Consider the following 14744-nt stretch of genomic DNA (forward strand, 5'->3'; position numbering starts at 1 on the left):
TGGTGGTGTCTCCATCACCTCGCTCAAGTGAGAATCTGAGGGTGTTTCCATTGAGGGAGAATGGAGCAGCGAGTGTGCGCACGCACACATGCAAGCACACAAGCACGCACACATACACACTCCCCATGCTTTTTCTGGAGTCGACAAAGAAGCTGATAAGAACTGCCTCACTCTTCATCCCCTGGTGGATACAGACCTCTTCTCAGCACCTGAACCCTGACCCAACCTCTATCCCAGGCACCCCAGGTTCCTCAGTGAGCAAAAGCTACTACTGAAGGCTCTTGCAAGGAATACAAACCTTTGCACCTTCAGCAAAAACAGAGCCAGTTCACAGGTGTCACTCACCACACTCAATTTATATTCTGTGGGAAAACAGATAATAAAAGCAGGTGTGCCCTTTAGAAAAACAGAGTGGAGGGAAGTTCTGGGCGAGGCAGCATCGTCCATCAACTGATGCCAGGCTTCCCTTCTTGAGAGCACAGCACATATGGTGAACTCACCAATAAAGCCAGAGTCACAGCACAGGCTGCACAGTCATTTTCTTGCTCATTACCTGCAGTTTCCTTCCTCACCCACCTCTGATTATAGGAACCAAGCACAGTGGTTCTCTCATTCCTATGAAAGCAGCCTAGCAACCAGAGTAACCCCAGCTGCAGATCAGCAATGTAAGAGGGAGATGGAGAGGTCACTGCTGGCCTGGGAGGAAATGGGTAGCTCATGATAAATGAATTGGTACTGCCTGCCGTTTTTACTTGCCGTCACTTTAATCAATAAGGGAAAAGGTGAATTGCTATTGATCCCTTCAACACCTCTCAACGATACTGTACAAATTACAGAAACACACAGGAGGGGGGAAGAATGAAAGAGGAAGGACAGATGAAAGAAGCCCGGGCAGTGTGAGAATGCCCTCTGTCCCTGGAGTCGGTCCTCCCGTCACTGGGTGTTAGGCACGCTCGGGTGCATGTGTGAATGTGTCACGAGGAGCCCTTCCTCACACCCTGAAGGGCTGGCCATGGAGAGCAGTCTCAGGGCCTCCCTCTGCACTTCCTGTGCTTGCTGTGCCTCATCAGGGCACCAGGGCATGAGAAGCCATAGGCCTTCCTTTGATGCAAGGCCAGAGGTCTGGAGGCCGATCCCAAGGGCTCATGATTTTTTGAAGTTGCCATACTTTCATGGTGGTTGGCTGGACTATCTCAACAGCTGACCATAATTCTGGACGGGAAAGCAAGAATTTAAAGCTTCAAGAGCAATCTCCTGCTTTGACGTACTAACCCCTACCCTGGGTCAACTGCCACAAAAAGTCAGACAGGCACCAGATAAGGTGAAACTAACTATCTTGCATCATTCTTCATAATAACAAAGGCCATGCCTCTCTGGGTTCAAACCTGTCTTTGAAGCACTCTAGTCTGAAGGACATGCCATGAAGATCAGAGGCCGAGATAAACATGTGAGAGGTCTGATCTGAATGCTAGGACAGAGACCCTGTACAGACAGGCAAGACGACATTTTCACTTTCAAAATCGATGCTTATGTGAATCTCTAGTCTTACCTAGAGAACCAGGAAATAGGACACACTATTGTGACAGATGGGCATAACAACCACAACCAGAAGACACACATTTAGTGTCTGATTCTCAGGGCTTAGTTTAACCCCGTGGTCGGCAGACTGCGGCTCGCGAGCCACATGCGGCTCTTTGGCCCCTTGAGTGTGGCTCTTCCACAAAATACCATGTGCTGGCGCGCACGTACAGTGTGATTGAAACTTCGTGGCCCATGTGCAGAAGTCGGTATTTTGTGGAAGAGCCACACTCAAGGGGCCAAAGAGCCGCATGTGGCTCGCGAGCCGCAGTTTCCCGAGCCGCAGTTTGCCGACCACTGGTCTAACCTATTGGCTATAAGGAAGACTGAGAGAACCCTTCAGCACTCTGGGGCAGCTTCTATTTAGGGTACACTGCTTCTCAGAACCAACATCATGTCAAGAAAAGATTTTTGGCAGAAAAGGGGAAAATCAACCAAAGTTTAGCACAATGAGGTAAAGTGGTCACAGCTTGGGTTCCAGGACCAGCAGTTTTCCTGTTTCATTAATTGGGTCTAATATTCAGATGCAGATGAGAAAATAAACTGGCCAGAGGTCCCTCTCCAGGTCACACAGTGCCGTCAGCTTGTGTATGGTATTCGTCATCTGGGGCCTGGCAACACTTTTCTATGTAAGTAGGAATAACTGGAGGGATCCTCAGGAACTACCACCACCACAGCTTAGTCATCACTTTTCAGTATTCTCCAGGCAGAACAGGGCCCAATGCTCCCATTTTACAGATAGTGAAACCAAGGCAGGCAGTCAGTCACATATCAAAATGAAACCGAATCCAATCTTAAAAACCCACGTTTTTAAGGATGCGCTTGGCACTCTTGCTTCAATGATTCTCCAGAGACAATGACTCAGGGTGTCGTTGTGCAATTCTGAAATCAGTGACAACACAGTTCCCTAGTCTCCCATCCTCCTACCACAAATATACCTGAAGGGCCAAAATACAGAGCAAAATAAAATGCAAGTTTCAAAGCTGCTGATGTGTTTCGAGTGGAAGTGCTGAGATTAGAAGGAGGAAGTGTTTAAGTATACCCTGGGCGTTTGGAAATGGCCACGTCTGCAGCCCTGTAAGCTGATGAAGGATGAGCTCTGGCTGTCTCTTGCAGGCAGACAGAGAGGTTGGCCCTACCATCTAGAAGTGGGGAGCATGGCTGTGAGGGGGTAAAAATATAAGAAACAACTATTTAGCAAATAGCAGTACCCTTCTACAAGGAATCTTCCAATTCCGAAAGTGACCCTATTCTAAAATTACCAAGTGGCAAGTGTCCAGGCCAAAAATCCATATCCAATCAGTGGTAATGGACTATTTGTTGCATTTCCTCATATAAGGTTGCAGCACTGCTATAAAAATCCTGGGTCAGTAGTTTTAGATTTATTTAACTGGAGAGTAACAACACCCCCGCACTATAAGCACTGTAAAGAATTCTGAAGCAAAGTGGCATCCACAGCCTCTGGTCGAGGTGAAGAGACCTACTGGCCTAATTTGCATGATCTCCCACCTCTAGCTGGACATTCAATGCCAAGATCCTTTCCTGGTAACCATTAAATAGAAGCCTGCTGCATCAAGAGAAGGGAAAGGGAGAAGAGGGAGGCATTATGTTCGCCTGAAAAGAAAACGTGAAGCAGTTTCCAATTCAACTCTCCTGGCTCAATGGATAGCTTTTGTTCTTGCTGCAATTACTGTCCCAAAGGATTTGTCTTGGGGTCCTTTTCTTGTCCCTTTCAATCCTGCTTAACACATAGACATTTCTTTAGAGCTTCTGCCTGATGCTCCACTACCCTCCAACTCTCTAGTTTAATACAGATAAAAGATAAACCTATGGCAACTGTAGACTGCTGTGGTCATAAGGTGGTTTGGGGACAGAAAAGAGCACCGCTATTCCATTAGACCAGTCGTCGGCAAACTCAGTAGTCAACAGAGCCAAATATCAACAGAACAACAATTGAAATTTCTTTTGAGAGCCAAATTTTTTAAACTTAAACTATATAGGTAGGTACACTGTTATTAACTTAATTAGAGTACTCCCTAAGCTGGCCTTTGCTAAAAACATCCTCAATCTGATTGAGGTACGTTCGCTGAGGTCGACTCCTTCCAACTCTCCCATCTCGTCTTGTATACTTGTTTCGTCTATCTCCTTTCGTTCATCCTCTCTATATGTCCAAACCATCTCAACATACTTTTCTCAGTCCTCAACACTACATCTTCTTTCACTCCACGCTCCCTAAAATTAACTTAATAAACTTTACTTCAAGTTTTAAGTCAACTTCGCACTGTACGTGCACACCCGCATGTGTTATTTTGTGGAAGAGCCACACTCAAGGGGCCAAAGAGCCGCATGTGGCTCGCGAGCCACAGTTTGCCGACCACTGCATTAGAGGATAGGAAGTCCGGATCTAGATAAGTCATCCCTATAACTCTCATTTTCAAGTCGCAGTACCAGTGGGAAGTGAACAAGGTCAAAAGTCCCGTGTAAATGGGGAAGCATGGAGAGCCCTTGGTATCGGCAGATCACCTCCAAACACTCCCATGGCAGTTGAAGTGCACAACAAAGACACCCAAGCCATTACATCTTAGATGTCTATGAGGTATCTATAGAGTCCAGGCTTCCCCAGCTTGACAATGGTTGGCCCTATCTGTCAGTAGTCAAGTGTAGAAGAGGCTCTGTGCATAGGTTAGGACTCTTTGGCATTGCTTCCAGACCTTTGCTTTTCCACTTAACATTACACTGCCTAGAAAGAAGTGGTTCTAACGTGTAGGACCTTGCAGAAGAAGAGGCAAAGAGACTCTGAATTTTACTTAAACACTCCTTTGAGAACTTAGTCCAAGGATGGCAAATAGGTTATCAGTGCAAGTCCCGAATCCATTCAACTGGTAGTAGCTTTTAGGAGCCCTGTTTTGAGAAGTTCTAAGTCCCAAGCCAATGCAGTGCTGTAACTGATTGGAAATGTCATAGATACAAGACTGGACGGGGGTAGCATATACGTATTTTCCATCACTGGCTTTGGGGTGTGTCGAGCACTGGAGAATACTCACTGTTGTTCTTTGTCGATTCTAATATGAATGCTACTCCCAACACACATGCCTATGCCCAATCTACCTTCCTACTCTGGGGATAGTGGTTTGTCCACACTGAAGTTCTAATTCTAGGTTTTAGGTAAACCCTGAAAGAACTTTCATTCATAATAAAGATGGTGATGCAAGCTGTTGTTCACTAAGTGATTCCTACATAGCAGACTCTAGTGCTGGGCACTTTACACAGGTACATTATTTCCACAGTATTGCTATGAAAAAGGTACCCTTGTTATAGGTGAGACAATTAGGTTTAGCAGGATTGCTGCACTGCACAACCCCAGGAGCACCATTCATACTGAATTCTATGAAGCCCGAGATTGGCCTGGTTTTAGAGAAGCTAGGAATCATGTCCAAGAGCACACAGTAAATGATGAGGCTAGAATGAGAACCCAGATCTGACTGCACATATTACTAAACGAGTTTTTGTTAAGCGACCAAGAAGAGAAAGATGCTTTTAAATGTTCTGAAGATGGATCTAAGAATGAGCTTGTCCTTCTTGAATACGTGACACATGTTGTTCAGACCAGGTTAGGGTATCTCTGCTATTAATTCTAAAGCTTGCTCATAATCTTATTTCATGCACTATAGCATTTCATAACAGACCAATGGTCACTTTCAATTTCAAAATCCATTTAAGTTCGCCTGACCAGAAACTGTCACGGGTGGAGTGGCAACTGGGAAGTTCATCAATAAAGCCTGGTTTGGCACACAGAGGCTCTCATCCAGTCCTTGGCAACAGACACAAGGAGTAGCCATGATAATGACAGGAAGAGGGCAGGGTAAGGCTGGCTCATCAACCAGAACAGTCACTCCTGTGTCCTTGAGGGAGTCACATGTGGAACACCAGAATGTTAGTATTACCTGGAGAGCAAATGCAATCTACAATCTGCTTACTCTTTGCTGGCAGCGCAGGCAGCCCTGCTACTGTATACTAAGGGCTGTGTTCTAAAAAGATATCAGTTGAATTATATAATTCCAGGGGGAAATTATTAACAAAGGCAGTGGGAATGGCTGGGAATGGTCAGGACAGACAGAACAGGGAGGCATGAGGCCCTAAGACCCCCAAACATGCCAGCATGAAAGCTCACATGCAAGTCTACACGGGTGTCAAGGTCCTATGGGAAGTTCTGCAAACAGAATGAGCAAGTATGTGTGAGGTCATCTTTTGTGTGACCTGCTAATCAGAAGCTATTAATGAAACACAGAACTATTTACCAAATTAGGCTTCCAGAAGGAAGTAGACAGACTTCACAGTAAAGGATTTCACCTGAGAAACAAAAATTCGGAGCTGCTTTTCTAGAGAAAATTTTTTATTATATTAAGAATATTAGCTTCCTTGTTTTTTAAGTGCACACTGACCGAAGTTCAAGAGATGGTGAGTATTCAGTATGAGAGAAGCGGTTGAGAGACATGAGGAATTGTTGCAAGGGGCATCTAATACATCTAATTAAAATAAATGGCACCCAGCTCTCCTAGCACAATCCTCACCTCTAAAGAGCCCAGCAGTATCTTACTTCTGACAGCATTTCTCCATTTGTTCTGGGTCACAGGCTCTACATAACTCTATAGAAGGTAGACCAGGAGGCTAAATGTGACTGGGAATAGCTGTCTTCCACAGGGATGGCTCATAAAGAACATCATTTTAATCTCCAGGTGTGGAATATGATGAACAAAATAAGCTGACGAACAAAACAACCAGAAGCATGGATGTAAGAAACAGACTGACAGATGTCAAAGGGGAGGTGGGTGAGCAGGACTGGATGAAAGAAGGTGATGGGATTATCCAAGGAACATATATACATAGCCCATGGACATAGACAACAGTGTGGTGAAGGCCAGAGGGAGGAAGGGGTGGGACTGGGTGGAAGTGGGCAAAAGAGGGGAAAGGAGGAACATCTGTAATAGGGTCAACAATAAAAATAAAGTGAAAACAATAAAACAAATAAACCCCCTCCCCACCAAAAAAAAGAATGGCCAATTTACAAATGTTTTTCTTGACCTACTATAGCAGCGGTTCTCAACCTGTGGGTTGCGACCCCTTTGGGGGTTGAACGACCCTTTCACAGGGGTCTCCTAAAACCATCGGAAAACACGTATATAATTACATATTGTTTTTGTGATTAATCACTATGCTTTAATTACGTTCAATTTGTAACAATGAAAATATATGCAGAATATATGCAGAATCCCCCTGCATATCATATTTACATTACGATTCATAATAGTAGCAAAATTAGTTATGAAGTAGCAACGAAAATAATTTTATGGTTGGGGGTCACCACAACATGAGGAACTGTATTAAAAGGTCGCGGAATTAGGAAGGTTGAGAACCACTGTACTATAGGAACCATGCCTTTCGTACTTTTAACCAATTGGTTCAAGTACTTCACACTGCTTTATAATAGCTGCAATTCCTTCATGGCTGGAAAATAGAGTGCTTGGGTTATTATTACCTTAAAAACACAACAACATCATTTTATGACAGGTGGACAGAATCGAATACAATAGGTGTTCTGCTTAGCAAGGCTCTGTTTGAAGGATTTTCAAGACCTTGTGAAATCTTGTTCACTGATAATCTTGAAGTGAACCAGTAAATGCATTTTCCAATAGCTGCCCACTATACTTACGTTTAGGCCTCAATTTTTTTTTTTTCGGGCCTCAAATTTGATGAGGTTCAAAGTAAGTACTGTGGACCATTCTATTAGAAAGATGCAAGAGAAAGTCATGTTTGGGACATTGCTGTGGGTGAGAACTAACGACAGAGCAGAAAAATCAGTGCCAGGGCCTCCATGGCACTGCTGAGGCTTCTACTTGTGGAGAAAATGGAATTTGTCAGGTCTATGGACTATCCCTTGTATTTCCTTTTACTGGTAGGAACTGTAAGAAAAACAAATTGGCACAGAAAACACAAAAGTCTCTCAAGAAAGAGTTTACAATAGTAGTGACCAACTGCCCAGGCAAAGGAAGAATCCCTCTCCTGAAAAGCATTTTCTTCCCTGGAATAGAATTACATCCTTGAGGCCTTCCTACATGTCAAAAGGAGGCCAAGTATCTTGAAGGCCTAAACCTTATTCCACCTATTTCTGCCCCAATCCCAACAGCCAGCTGGGATGTGAACACTAGCCTCTGGAGGGCAGTGAAGACTATCCAACTTATTGTATTCAGCTGTACCGACATAATTACAGGTAATAGGATCATGGCCAAGCCAATGAAAAATTAGGCCCAGCAGCTATTTCAGAAGAATGGATGCAATTCTATGCTTGACTGGCTATGAAAGTTCCAAGCAGAAGAACAGGGAAATAGACACCAGCCTAGCTGAGCCAGCAGCTTTGCAGAGCATAATCCCATTGGAGCCAGCACACTGTTGGCACCCACCAGCACCCACCAGCAAATGCTGCTGAGCTTGCTTGGGGAAGCTACCGGTGACTGGCTGAGTTTAAAAGCTGATAGCAGGGGGGAAAGCAATGCGACAGTATCCCCCATTCTTCATCTTAACCTCACCCCTTCTCATTGTGATGCCATTTGCATTTAGGGGCTGGAATGGGATTAGAAGGACTTCCCTCTTCTAGGGCTTTTAGAGATACGTGGCAAGGGCCAGGAGCCCAGAAATGAAGGGGCTGTAAGTGGGCAGATAACAGCCTGCTATTCTCACGATGCTTACTGAACAGGAATTTGTTGACTTGAACTTCAAAATAAGCCTTTCACCTCATTAATAGTTTGATCCACAAAAGCAGAGGATGGGAAACATACCAGGAGGGAAAGAAAGGAGCAGCTTAAATCAGGAGAGTGATGAAGGGACACCAATGCTTTCTTTTCAAATATTTTCAAACACTCACATATTATTTCACTATCTTTAAGTATTCTGGTTGGACAGATGGGGAGACCCAGGGAGGTCAGCGTCCCATAGGACTTTTCCAGTGAGAAGTTGTTAAGCTGCAGCCTCAATACTCATACTCCAAAGTCTTCCTCTTACAAATGCTGAGTTTAGAGTTTCCCCCAAGAACTATAAAGAACAACAAAAGAACAGGCCTTCTTCCCAATCTCTAGAATTGGGTCAGAGGGAATCAGTTGATTGAACCAATATGTATCTATCGAATATTTCTTATATACTAGGCAAAAATACAAAGAACACAAGAAAGAAGCAAGTTCCTGTCCTTGAGTTGCTTACAATCTAGTGGAGAGGCCCACACAGGTCCTTCAACATTGTTGGTCAGGACATGACAGGTGTGTGCATGGGGTGCTGTGGGGACTGAAGGAAGGGCATCTTACCCAGACTGGGAGATCAAGAGAAGGCTTTCTTGAAAAGGAAGGTTATCTTAAAGGACAGGTAGGAATAAAAAGACAAAGTAGGGGGATGGCTGATATACTGGCTGGAGAGCTTAAGGTGACCTACGAGATGGGAGAGATAAAATGGCAGGATATATAGGGGAACTGTGAGTAGAAGGTCAGTTCTGATGACAAATTATGAAACGAGTAGTGATGAGACATGAATTGGAGAGGTAATCAAGGATATGTGTAAACGAAGGAAATCAGATTTTACCCCAGAGGCAGTGGGAAGTTATATATTTATAACAATGTACTTACTTAGCCAGATTTGTCTTCTAAAACATTAGAAATAGGATTATAGGGGGAAAAACTAAGATGGCGGCATAGATAAACACCGGGAAATTGCTGCTTCCCACAACAATTGAAAAACACGTCAAAAACACAAAACGGACATCATCCAGAACTACAGGAAGGATGGCTGAGTGTAAATTCTACAACTAGAAGGAAAGAAAAGCACACTGAGAGCCAGAGGAGCTGCGGAAGTAAAGTGCAGAGGTAGGGGGCTCGCGCGCGTGGAAAAGGGCTGGCACCTGAGGACGCGGCTGTCTTTTTGAATCCGGAGGGAGTCACAAGCTCCCGAAGGCTCTGAACTCTGGTTCTGGGAAGTCTCTGGGGACCCAGGACTCATACGGGGAGAAACTGGACTGTTTGGCAGCGGGCGAACTTGAGGGCGGCTTTCCCTCAGAGGTGCTTGCAGCCGTTACCGGGACACTGAGACTCGCAACTCCTTAGGGCAGGGCTGAGGCTCCGCCATAGCTGCTTGCTCCGCCCTTTGATTCCTTGAGCCCCCGCCCCACCCAGGCTGCGGCAGAGGCTTTTGCATATGAATACCCCGGCCCGTTGTAAACTGTAAATACCTAACTGCAGCCTGGCCAGACAGACCCAGAACTTCCAAGAGAAGGCCCAAGGCCCCACAGCGGCTTGCATTGCTTCACAGCTGAGCCTCATCAGGGCCAAAAAAGGAAGGGGAATGTGCAGTTCTCTTCGTAGCTCCTGCTGGGCAACCTCAGGCAGAGGCTAAATTAGCACCTCCTTAGATCCAAGAGCCACTGTACCCAGTGGTCAGAGGGGGACCATCCAGATCACAACTCCTCAGATCCATAAGGGACACACTCAGGGTGCAGTCTCAGTGAGCACCAAAGCCCCACTGAAGCAAGTCTTGCCCCAGAAGGGTGTCTCCAGCACAGAAGTTCTCCCACTGCAGACACAGCTGATTCTCACTGCCAATCCTACAACAACCAAGGCATAGCTACCTCAGGTAACTGGGGAGGCTGAGCCACTGGGCCCTACAGGACACCTAGCACACAAAGCCACTCTATCAACACAGGGAAGCAGCCAAAATGCGGAGACAAAGAAACAGGTCACAAATGGCAGAAATGGAGGAAAGGAAACGACTGGATATAGAGTTCAAGGCCACGTTTATAAGGTTTTTCAAGAATTTTATGGAAACCGCCGATAAATTTAATGAGTCCCTCAATAAGTATAGTGAGACCCTGGAGGACATGAAAAAGGACCAACTAGAAATTAAGCATACACTGACTGAAATAAAGAATAATTTACAGAGATCCAACAGCAGACAAGAGGATCCCAAGAATCAAGTCAAAGATTTGAAATACAAAGAAACAAAAAATACCCAACCGAAAAAGAAAAAAGAAAAGAGATTCCAAAAATATGAAGATAGTGTAAGGAGCCTCTGGGACAACTTCAAGCGTACCAACATCAGAATTATAGGGGTACCAGAAGAAGAGAGAGGGCAAGATATTGAAAACCTATTTGAAGAAATAATGACAGAAAACTTCCTCTACCTGGTGAAAGAAATAGACTTACAAGTCCAGGAAGCACAGAGAACCCCAAACAAAAGGAATCCAAAGAGGACCACACCAAGACACATCATAATTAAAATGCCAAGAGCAAAAGACAACGAGAGAATCTTAAAAGCAGCAAGAGAAAGACAGTCAGTTACCTATAAGGGAGTACCCATACGACTGTCAGCTGATTTCTCAACAGAAACCATGCAGGCCAGAAGAGAGTGGCAAGAAATATTCAAAGTGATGAATAGCATGAACCTGCAACCAAGATTACTTTATCCAGCAAAGCTATCATTCAGAATTGAAGGTCAGAGAAAGAGCTTCACGGATAAGAAAAAGCTAAAGGAGTTCATCACCACCAAACCAGCATTATATGAAATGCTGAAAGGTATTCTTTAAGAAGAGGAAGAAGAAAAAGGAACTCTTACCATTTGCCACAGCATGGATGGAACTGGAGAGCGGATAAATACCACATGATCTCACTCATTTGTGGAATATAATGAACAACATAAACTGATGAACAAGGACTGATCCAGAGAAGGAGAGGAATTGATTGGACTGTCGGGCTTTGGAGGGAGGGTAGGGGAGGGTGGGGGTAAGGGCAAAAGATCAACCAAAGGACTTACATGCAGGCATATACGCCTAACCAATGGACACGGACAACGGGGGCGGGGGGGGGGGGTGAGGGCATGAGCGGGGGGGGGGGGGTAGAGGGTAACGTGGGGACAAGGACACATATGTAATATCTTAATCAATAAAAAATAGATTAAAAAAAGAGACATAGGATTATAGGTATACATAGTCCCATTTCATATTGACCACATACATGATCAAACTGAAATGAAGCCAAACACGTTACAGAGGCATCATTACATGAAAAGTAAGGCCCACAAAGGTCAAACAACAGAGGCAGCAGGATTGAAGCAGCCAGAAGATATAAGGGCTGTGACAAGAGCAGAGTAAGTATTTCGAGGAGGCATGTCCATAGCAAACTCCTTAGGTCAGCGATTTTCAACCAGTATGCTGCAGAATTTTTAAAAATGCAATACCTGACTATTTAGTCAGGGACACTGACATTTTTTCCTTAAATCAAGCACGCAAATATTTTTGCGGCCCAGCCAATATAATGCTGTGAGCAGTTATTTACAGTTATGAAAGGAAATACGTCTCCTGTCAGATCCAGAATTACTGACATTCACCTTGGGCCAGTTTTGAAAGTAATCACTGTGAACAAGATTTCCCCCGAAATAGGAAAGATAGTAGCAGAGAAGAGATGCCAAGTGTCAGGAAGAAAACATTAATTTTATCATTGCTGTTTTTTTTGTTTTTTTTATACTATACTTTTCAAAATAAACCTACGTTTCTATGAAAATTAAAGCTTTTGTTTCTTTGTGGCCCACATAAACTTAAGCCTTGTTTAATTGGCCCGTGTTAGCCTGAGTTTGACATGCGTGCCTTAAATTGTCAAATAAAAATATGATAAGAGCCAACACAACAATAGCCATCCAGTCTGAGCGAATCAAAATTATTCCTATTTTTTTGTGAGGTTGGTAAAAAAAATCTATTTTTTCATGTGCCACAGAATTTCAGTAACTAATTTCTATTCCATGAGATGAAAACGGTTGAAAATCGCTGATCTAAAGGAAAAGAGGTGAGTGCCCCTGACTAATCAGTCAGGTATTCCATGTTTTAAAAGTTCTTGCGGCACCAGCTGAGGATCGCTGCCTGAGATCCCTGTGCAGTCCTGTGAGCATCCAAAATCAGACCCGGTGGTTCCTTACTGGAGATGAACTCTCAGCCAGTGCTGGACCTTCAGGGAAGCCCTCTATTAATTAACTAGTTCCAGATACTTGAAGGTTGAGAAATGATAAAATTTGGCTAAAAGAATGATCACCTTCTAATGCAAAGTTGGTAAACTTTGGGGGAAAAAAAAGATCTAATTTGAAATGTAGATATTTGGATTTTGGTACTTGTCCTACAACAAGCTCTGCGAATAAAGGCAGGCTGCCGTGCATCTCAGTTTCCTGAACTGTAAAATTGCGATATTTTTCTTATAGGTTTGCTGTGAGATTAAAATGAAATATCGTAATGAAAGCACATTTATGCTAGAAAAAGCTATTTAAAATGAAAGTTTGATCACTATTAAGACAAAGGTCTTTACTGAGCCCCCTTCAAAGAAAACAGCCAGAATGGAAAAACATAAAAGACCACTGGTAGGTGATGAACTGTCGAAAGAGTGTGGGGAGGTGAGAGAAGCCTTAGCCCACAAAGCCTCCACACCTTCTGGGACAAGAGCTGATGGAGAGCTGGCCTCTCTGCATCCCTTCTTCCCGGGCAGTGGTAGAGATAACATAGAACAGGATATCTTTGTGCAAATAAGTGGAAGATTGTGCGACAGCTGGCTTACTTTTTATCAGGCTACTCCTCACGACTCCATGAGCGTTACCGAGGGGCATGGCACTCAGGGAGAGCTGGAGTTCAGTGTGTCGTGGGCCTCACCTGTACCAGGTGTCCTTCACCCTCAGATTTCCCTGAGGCTTGAACTGTCCTCATCACTTTGGCCATTGACCCTCCTCCTGTGTGTCTCCTGGACAGAGAAGGGCCTACAGACCGGAAGGGTGAGAGCATATACAATAGGGCTTGTGGGGAGATGTGGAGAAAGACAGAGGGCACGGTGGGGGTGGGGGGAGCACCGATTTAGAGAAAAGGCAAATTGCTTACGGAGTTATCTTTTTCAGACAAGAGCAGGACACTTGGTGCTGAAACAAAGGATATAGAAACACTTTCCTTTTATTCTAAGTTTTCTTTCCCAGGCAAATGCCCTTCCATTAATACATACCAGTATTTGCTGCTGAGTCCGTATTCCCAGAAACATAAGTACATGTTTTTCAAACAGCAACAGCTGCTTGTAATGCTTTCATGTACCTTTGTTTGTAAAAAGCAGGGGTAGTGGGAGAGGGAATCCAGGACAGGGCTCTGGCTACTGCAGCCTGCGGAATGAGCTCCCCAGGGGGACATCCTCCCTTTTATGACAGCAGGAAGAAGGGAAATAGGTCAGGGCAGCAGCCAGTTTGCAGCTCAGGCTGTCCAGCATGAGGACGTCATTTTCCAGGCAGCAGCAAAAGGCAATTTCTCAGATCTCAGAGAAGGACAAAGGGGTCATTGAGAAAGGCCCTGGACATGATCACCGAGCCTCTGTATCCTGCCCCGGCCCCAGGGAATTGCACCTCCTACAGCCTGCAAATGCGAAGAAGGTTAAACTGTGGCGTTGATCTCTTTAACACCAGCTCGCAGCCCCTTCTCTAACAGTGCAGGTTTTCCTGACAGTGACCCCAGTGCTGCTCAGGCAGCAGCTGGTCCGCGAGTGCGTGCTGGTTAGCTGGCCTTCTGGCAAGAAGGTGTGAAGAGATCCCAAATGACTATTTTCCTCCTAAGAAGGGCTCCAAGCAGGGGTGGGGAACCTCTTCTTCTGCCAAGGGCCATTTGGATATTTATAACATTGAGGGCCATACAAAATCATCAACTTAAAAATTAGCCTGCTATTTTGGTCAAACATTTAACTCACCCCTAATGCCTTGGCAGGGCCAGACACTCCCACCCCTGCTCCAAAGGAAGAGGATGGCTTGGGACTGCTAGGTCAATGTTTTAGACAGGAACCCAAAGCAGGAAAGAATCACTCACTCAGGACCACATGATACTGGAGTGTGAAAACCTAACAGTCTGCACTTTTAAACCAGTTATCTACCCATTAGCTAATGCCGTCTCTCACCAGGACTTCGAGGAAAATGCTAGACACAGGCACAGTCCCACATCTGAGAAATGACACCAGATCTCCCGACCTGTGGCAGTGTGGCAGGGACTTTCCTGTAAGAGGCAGCTGTATTGGGGGAAGGGAGAAAGAGGGTGTCACCAAGCACATGCCGTTAGAAGGGCAATAGCACGCAGCTCT

General features: G+C 44.8%; 1 protein-coding gene across 1 annotated transcript in view; it reads right to left on the reverse strand.

The window, feature by feature from the left end:
* Positions 1 to 14744, reverse strand: part of SND1 (staphylococcal nuclease and tudor domain containing 1) — a 456936-nt gene that overhangs the window by 84383 nt on the left and 357809 nt on the right. The window lies entirely within an intron of this gene.

The sequence above is a fragment of the Myotis myotis genome, unplaced genomic scaffold (genome assembly GCF_014108235.1).
Source record: "Myotis myotis isolate mMyoMyo1 unplaced genomic scaffold, mMyoMyo1.p scaffold_m19_p_11, whole genome shotgun sequence".
Classification (NCBI taxonomy): Eukaryota; Metazoa; Chordata; class Mammalia; order Chiroptera; family Vespertilionidae; genus Myotis; species Myotis myotis.